Genomic DNA, 8,683 nt, shown 5'->3' on the forward strand with positions numbered 1-8,683 from the left:
CACAGACACGTGGAAGCACCCGCCACCTCCCCCTTCAGTTCCAATACATTCTGTTCCCCTCAGAGGCCTGGCTTCTGCTGCCGGGCACCACCCAACATTTGACCTTGGCACATTACCTCCCCTCCCTGGGCCTCAGTTTCCCCATCTGTAGCCAGGGGAGCCTGCAATAGGGGGGTTTCAAAGTTCATCCAACTCTAAGATTCTGTGGCTCAGTTTCCACATTTCCTACCCCTTCTCCCCCACCACTTGAGGTCATGTCTCATTTTCCAAGGGCAAAGGTCTTTGAGAGGAGCCACTGGACCCCCAATCAGACCGTGCCCTGGTATCACTGAAACTGGGGACCTAGCACAACGCCATGCCCATAATAGCCCCTCCACACACATCTGTTGAAGCCACAGCCCTGAATCCTCAGCACAAACCTAAGAGGCTGAAAACTGGGGATGGAGCCCATGGGCAGAAGGTGGAATGGCCAGTAGGGAAGGCTAATGCGGGGGAGTGGACAGGAGGGATGGAGGGACAGGGCCATGTCCTTGGATACTTTACCCTCTGTGACCTCTGTTCTCAACTGGATGTCAGCTCAAGCCAAGGAAAGATGTCTTACATGCAGAGCCCTGCTAGGAGGGGCGGGGGGGATAGAGCTAGGATCTGCTGGACATGCACTCGCCTTTGTGCTCCCAGCCTGTGCCAGGGGAGCTCTCTCTGTGCTGTGCCTCATCTCAGGCATAGTAATGGGGGCGGCTACTATTATGGAGATTCAGGGAGGCCCTTTAACCTGCCATGGGCACAGCGGGAAGTAGACTGCTGACAGACCTGGGCGTCATATGGGTGTATGGAAGGTGACTGTCTCAGCCACAGCCATCGAACGGCTCCAGGCCTCTTTCACTGAGAGGGGTGTGCTATCCTCCCAGTCTCACAGGGCAAGTCCCAGCGTGGGAGTCAGCTGTGCATAGACAGAGCATGTGATGTGTGCCCCAGGACTCAGAATGTGAGACCCATCTGTTAGGGGTTGAATTGTGTCCTCCCAAATTCCTATGCTGAAATCCTGACCGCTCCCCCCCACCTCACAGTGTGCCCTTATTTGGCAAGAGCATCCTTGCAGATGTTAAGATAAGGCCACACTGGAGCAGGGTGGACTCTTTGTCCAGTATGACTGGTGTTCTTATAAAAACACAGAGGCACACACTGAGGGAGGATCCCTTGTGAAGACTGGAGTCATGCTGCCGCAAGCCACGGAGCTACCAGAAGCTGGGAGAGAGGCCTGGAGCAAATCCTTCCCTAGTGCCTCCAAAGGTAGCTGGCCTCTGTAGACAGCTTTATGTCAGATTTCCACAGCTTCCAGAACTATGACATGGTAAATTTGTTGTTTAAGCCACTCAGTTTGTGGCCTTGTATTGCAGCAGCCCTGGCAAACACACACCATCCCAATCCTGAGCTGGGTGACTTGGTCCCAAGTCTCTACCTTGAGTGATCTTTTCATGGATCCTTTGCTTCCTTACAGAAACACAAGTGCCTTGGAGCCTCTCGCAGTCGGGAGCACTGCAGGAGGGCTCTCTGGTCTTCAGTCTACTCTCTGCGTGGTCTCAGCCCCTGTCTTCTAGCCTGTAGAGTCAGACAGCAGCTACTTTAATACGGAGACAGCCCAAGGAAATTCTTGCCAGGGACCCCAGTATACTGGGCCCTATACATCCTGTACACTGAGATGCCACAAGGGTATCATAGGACTTGTCCCTCTGAGGCCCCACCCACCCCAGGGAGGATGCTGAGCACAGGTGCTCATCTTCCGGGAGCCCTTGGACTCCCATCCTCTTTCAGCTGGAGGCTTCCCCACCCAGAGTCAGCGGCTTTGGTCTCCACCCTCACAAGCACCTTCCTCTAGCTTCCACCCCTCTGGGATGGTGGAGTAAAATCTCTCCTTGAAGGGCCTTTAGCAACCATCTCCATCTCTCCTTCTAGGGGGAGGGGAAGATGCTGACACCTACCAGTTGTTTCCTACCAGCTCATCCTATTAGGCATAAATGCATGCTGTCATCATGCCCACTCAGACCTCCTGACAGCCTGCCTCCAGCGCACCTGTAATTGTCAGTCCCCTACAGCGTGTTCCCGATGGGGTCTTCGTTCCTGTGACAAAAGAGCGCCCCTTGCACGCACAAAGGACAGCCACTCCGGTTGTGTGTCAGCTCCTAGCTCAGAGCCTGTAGACGTTCAAATGGTGACAAGAAAGGTGACAGCAAAGGCAGAAGCCAGCGACAGGCCAGCTTGAAGCAGCAGCCACCCCTCATGCCCTTCCCCACAGTCCAGTCTGACTGGAACTTCCCCGCCCTGCATGCCGACACCCCAGGATGTCTGGCACATGCAGCATTGCCACAGCCTGTCCCCCACATCTGAGGGAGCAGGAGCCATCTGCTATGCCACCAGATTTGGAGACACAAGCACACAAGCCAGGAGCCCTCTGGGGTGGATTCCTCTCAAAGTCATTTCCTGGAATCACTGTCTAGGGGTCCCACATGTTGGGAACTAGACCAGGATAGCACATATGTGTCATCTGTGGCCACCCAAATCTTTGAAAACCCACTTTTACATTTTGGTCATTTCCCACATTGTAAATCCTCTCTTGCCAAGGTAGAAGCCGGAAAACACACATGCCCAGACTCCCTTGCAGCCAGGGCACAGCCAATGACCCGGGTTCCACCAGTCAGACTCGTCTGCACAAGACCTGATTTCAGAAGTGAGCTCTGCACACAGGAGGCTTGAACTTCTGTGAGCAGGGGAGGGTGGGCAGAACCAAGTGGCTCTTTGAGGGGGCAGCAGTGGCAGAGATTTTGGTGTCACTGATAGCAGTGTTTCTGCTGGAGAAGCTCTCATGTTGTGCCTGGTCATTATTCTCAGCTCTCTTTTGCTCCCCAAAATACTCCCTCATATTCACTATTTTCTTCTTTTCTACTTTCTTAAAGTAGCTGCTGTTTGCAATGAGGTATCCTAACTGATAGAATCAGGGAAATGGGCTCTGAGTTCAGGTCATGGGTTGAGGAGGCTCCAGACGTTAGTGATGCCAACCTCAGGGAGCTGGCAGACAGGATGTGGCCTGGGTAGCCCCTGCCTCTCTTATGATTACTTTGTTATTCCTCATCATCTACATCCTTTACTCTTAAGGACAACAACAGTGATAACTTCATTACCTTAAATTTAGGTGGTGCCTTCCAGCTTACAAGCCACTTTGATATTCATAGTCTCATCGTTTCCTCACAGCAACCTTCTGAGGTAGACCATCTTAATCCCAGTTGACAGGTGAGAAAATGAAGGCTCAGAAAGTGTAAGCGGCCTGCCCAAGGTCCCAGGCTCTGAGGCAGCCTGGCCAAGTGGTGGCCAAGGGCTTCCCGCACACCACAGTGTGCCGCCCCCTCCCACAGCCATGTCTGATGCCCTGTAGCAGCTGTTAAGCCTTCCCTGTCATGTGCACAAACTGCAATATACCCCTAACCTCCCAGACACGGTCTTCAAGGAGACGGCATCTTTGCTACTGAAGTCTGTACAGGGGAGTAGTGAGCATGAGACCTCCAGAGCAAAGTGGCCCGAGTTCGCAGCCCAGCTCTGCCACTTGCTAACTGCATGACCTTGAGCAAGTTACTTACCCTCTCTGGGACTCAGATTCCCCGTCTGTAAAATGGCAACAAGGTTGTTGAGAGGATGAAATGAGTTCATCCACGGAAAGCATTTAGAACGGTCACCGGCACATAGTAAGTGCTCAACAAATGTTAGCTAGTTTCAATATTACTACAAATCTAAGAGACACAAGTTCCAGAAAGTCCTCAAACACACCCGTGAAATGTATACACATGAAGTAAGTGAAAGTTAGCTTATACTTATAAAATTAATAAGTCTTACACCGAATTAAAGATGCCAAACATGTAAACTCAAAGAGGGTGTGGAAATCCACAATGGCTTTTACTCCCACCAAAGTAGATTCTAACACTCCTTGGCCAAGGGACCGATCTTTGCCTTGGCAACCCTAACTTATCAGGCTAAAGAGTTTCTGGAATATGGTAGAGTGTGGGCTCAGCTATCCCCAGGTGGTCACTTAGACTCTTACCAGAAGTATCTCCCTACTCTCTAGAGCACAGCACCCACTGCCATTTGCTTTTGACTGGCTTTACGTTGAGTGAGATCTTATTTTTACGTGAGAGGTAACGCAGCACTGAGAAAGAGCCCGGAGTCTGGAGCTACACATGCCTAATGCAAAATTCCAGTTCAATGCTTGGCCCAGAATAGGTGCTCAATAAACATCATTCTTATTATTTACTGTTTTTGTTACTCTGCAGTGTTTTATTCCATCATAATCCACACGTTGCTCAGTAAACCTGGACTCAGTCTCAAGACAGAGCCACTGTCCCTGGCATTTCCCTCACCCCTGCAGAATCCACCTCCCAGCTTCAACTGGCTTATGTGTGGCTAGGACAGCATGTTGAGATATGAATCTGTGTCCTTTCACGCTCCTCCCCAACCACTACCCGAGCAGGTAGCCTGCTTTGAATCCTGTTGTTTGTGAGGAATGGGTAGGACAGAATGCAGAAATAGCCTACAAGCCTTTCTGCCTTTTGTTCTTCCACAGCCAAAGCCTTAGAAACCAAGGGAGGTTTGTGAAGGAAGAAAGAGGAGGAGGGTTATCAAAAGGGACACAGTATCTTGGCCAGAAGCTGGGAGGGGGTAGAGGACCCTTTGCCCTCCCCACCAGCAAAGCAGTAGGTTCCCAAAGTTGCAGAGGGCAGAGAGAGTGAGGTCAGTGAGTCCTGCCCACCCCATGGGATGGAGGCTTGAAAGAAAAGTTAGGCTGCTTTGCAAATGTTGCAAAGTGACATTTCATGCACCCAGTGTGTAAACTGAGACTCACACACGCACTCTACACTCCGTGCCAGGTATAGGGTGTACATTGGTGAAAATAAGCTGGCATGATCCCTGCCCTTGGGCATCTTACAGACAAAAAACAGTAAACATAATTTATTATGAAACGTGGTACATGTCATGAAGGGAAAGCCCAGTTACAGAGAACATTCAGGAGGCAGGGTTAGAGACATCCTTTGTAAAGAGGTGACATTAAGCAAAGACCTGAAGGATACAACAGAATTAGCCCTGCGGTGAAGGGGAGGTTGTGGAAGTGGGGGAAGGGAGGACACTCCAGGCAGAAGGAAGAGCCCAGGAAAGGCCCTGCAGCAGGAAAGAAAGGTCTGCCCAGATATTTGCATGATCTGGTTGGTGCTTCTCTGGAAGGATGTGGTATCCCTGGAAGTTGGTGCCACAAAGGGACAGATATAAACGAACTAGAGAGTGAACGAGGGTGGGTGTTCTAGAAGGCCTCAGAGGCAATACGGTTTAGGTGGAAGAGCACAAGTTCTGCAGACAGAGGGCCTGAGTTTGACACCTGGCATCCCCTCGGTGAGAATCCCTGTACTTAACCTGAGCCTCAGCTTCCTCCCCTGTGAAATGGAGATCGTGCTTTTCCTTCAGGGAGGCCAGACTGAGGGAGATAATGTGAATGAAATGATTAAAGCAAAGATCGGCACGAAGTAGGTGCTCAGAAACGGCCGTTATCACAGACCTTCAGGACCGGCTCCGAGCGCCCTTCCCCACGCCCTCCCTGGACTGGAAGCTCCCTGAAAGCAGGCGTTTGTCTGACTCATCCTCGTGTCCCTGTGCCCACCTTCTCACAGAGAGCCAGGCACATATCAAGAGCTCAATAAATGTCTGTGGAATTGAAGGCAAGTGCACAAGTAATTATAGTAACTAATAAACTAAAGAATGTTTCTGGGAAGGACGGAGAAGTCAGAGTCCAAAACTACCCAATGACAAAGGGATGGGCCAAAAAAAAAAAAAAAAAAACACGCCACAGCTCGCTCCTATCCCCGGAAGTATGTGAGGTTCCCTCCGAAGTGCACTGGGGAAGTGTCCACGCATGACAGGTGGCAGTAAGAGGCAGGCTTTCCCTCTCTGATTACAAAGGGCACTCCCAGCAACAAAGCGGCCTGCAACAGCTAACAGGCAGGTTTCCAAAGCAGCAGGGACATAGAGCTCTCTGGTTCACATAGCACTTCATATGCATGATGCCCCTCCATCCTGTGAACTCCGTGAGTTATTGATTAGTCTCATGCCCGCGCTGTAGCCGAGGGAATGAGGAGAAGCTGTTTGCCTGTGGTGAAACAGTGAGCAACAAAACTAAGGCACAATCCTGGCTCTTTCAGATGGAAATCCACTGTGCCTCTTCCCATACCGCAGCCACACCACACCGGCCCCTGACTAGGGGATGTGAAATACCGAGCGCGCTCAGGGACAGGCAAAGCACCACGCACACGACCGTGGCTCCATTTCCACCCGCAGCTAAGCAATCTGGACAGGGTCTTCCCAGAAGCTACCGCAGCATCTTGACAAGGTGGAGGCGGGATGTCATCCCTCCCCGCACGTGAAATGACTCATCAGCAAGGACGGACCCTCTCCTTTCGAGACGGAGAAAGATGGTCCATGGAGCTGGCCTGCCCCCCCATTCCGAAGTCCTAGGCATCAGTGTTTCTACCACTTAGCTCAGCTACGGACGCCCACAGGGCCTCATGTGAATTTTTAAATACAATTCTTGAATCTATAATATATTCAGAGGGTTTTTAATGTTTTTAAATAAAAAGTGAAAAAAAAAAAATCCCTCAATACCACCCCGGTATCCTTTCTGCTTCGTTCTCACCTTCATCCTCCACCACCGCCGCCTTGTTTACCCCTTGGGATTTATTTGTACAAATACAAGCAAACTTGAATTTATATTCTAGCCTCTCCCACTTGCTTTCTACAGTGAATGTAGCAGTGTTGTGAGGTGGTTTCGGGTGAGCGAATCCTTTCTGTCCATTGCTTTCCAGGAGCTGGGAGGCCTCTGCTCGTCCTTCATGCCCGCAAGGCCAAGGCCAGACAGAGGCCGAGTAATCGATAGATACGCACTTGCTGGAGGGAAAAGCCAGGCTGAATGGAGGAATCGATCTCTGGGAGCAGTCCAGGGTGTGTGTAAGGCGAGTACTTGACTGACACCTGTGCTGAGCGTCGGTGGCAAAGCAGTCACCTTCACACACAGTGCGTATGGGCCACCTGCTCCTGGTGGCGCAGAGCGAAAAGGTAGATGCCTCCAGGAGCAGCAATGGCCTCACCCTCAACCACACCACTCAATCTGCAGGACACCAGCACCTCTGTCTTCTAGGCCACCAAAGAAAGCCACCTTTGCACAAAGGCTGCAGAGAACTCCATTGCTTTGTTAAAGAAAACAATGTTAAGCACAAAGAAATTAAGAAGCTCCTCTTTCAACTTCCCTGGCCTCACACTTCTTTGCAAATCACTGGAAATGACTGGAGATTATTCTGCCACCTCTGCACCAGGACCTGCCCCTACTCCTGGGGAAGTCCTTGCAAATGGGTCTGGTGGTGAGGGGTAGCTTCTGGCCAGAGGCTAGGAAGGCCTTCCTCAGGACCAGCACTGGCTCCTGCTCGCAGAGGGTACAAAATCACTGACCAGGAAGTGGGTATCCACATAGCCAAGAAAGTGGACTAATATTTTTGGGAAGTTTTAATTTGCTTCAATTAAAAATTTAGGGCAGCTCTGAGCAGAACAGAAGTAGGTGAATTTATTTTCTGAGCTTCTGCACAGGCTTTTCTGGGCCCCCCACCCTCTGCAGGCCTGCCACCAGGGGCCACCACTCTACCCCAGCCAGCCTCTCCCAACTGGCGGTTCCAAGGCTCATACCAGTCCCTCCCTACTCTCTCACCAGACTGGGCCAGGGCCCTGCTAGGGAGAAACTAATCTTAGAAATCAATCTCTTTTGATGGAGTTGAGTGGCTTAAATAATTACCCTTTTCTGGGGAATATGTGTACAAAAGTGTACATGCATTGAAATTTCTGGACAGAAAACGGGTAAGAATGCTGGACTCTAGAGAGAGGAGTTAGGGGCCAGGGACATGAGCGTAACTCACCTTCTACCGTATAACCTTAGGTACGGTATAAATTTTTCTGTGTATGTTCGATACTTTTCAAATAGATTTAAAAATAAGTTTTTTAAATGACTCCTTTTGATTTTTAAATACTTTAACCCTAAGGATTTAGAGATGTAGCTGCCTGGTCAGGCCAGGGCACCCCTGCCCCCTGCCTGCTGTCCCACCAAGCAGTCAGGTCACATTCTCGTAGGCCTGGTTGCCTGATACAAAAAGGGAGCTGGATTGATCATTCTGCCTCACAGAAATAGGAACCAAGAACTAGGGTCTCTATGCACAAACATATGGGTGTCACTATTCCCACCTGTGCAAGAAACAGACCCCAGCTCAGCTGCCTCAAGTGGGAGTGGGGGTTGCTCAGTTAGGACCCTTTCAGTGGCTCACACTTGGTTCAAATTGGCTGAAGCCAACAGAAGGGGAGGGGGCTTACTTTAGCTCACCTAACCTAAAATTGCAGGGGTGTCCACCTTCAGGTACAACTGCACCCAGGGGCTCCAAAGACATCCCCGGGATTTGGTCCTGCTCTCTCCACCTCCCCTCTGTCTTCGTCTCTCTCACAGCCCCACTTTCAGGAAAGCTCTCCCCTCATGCCAGCAGTTCCAGGCTTATCCTTCCAGCAACCCCAGGGAGGAAGCTGGCCTCTTTCTTGGTTCCTCCAGTCAAAGGCCAGGGCTGGC

The sequence above is a fragment of the Lemur catta genome, chromosome 8, assembly GCF_020740605.2.
Source record: "Lemur catta isolate mLemCat1 chromosome 8, mLemCat1.pri, whole genome shotgun sequence".
NCBI classification, from domain to species: Eukaryota; Metazoa; Chordata; class Mammalia; order Primates; family Lemuridae; genus Lemur; species Lemur catta.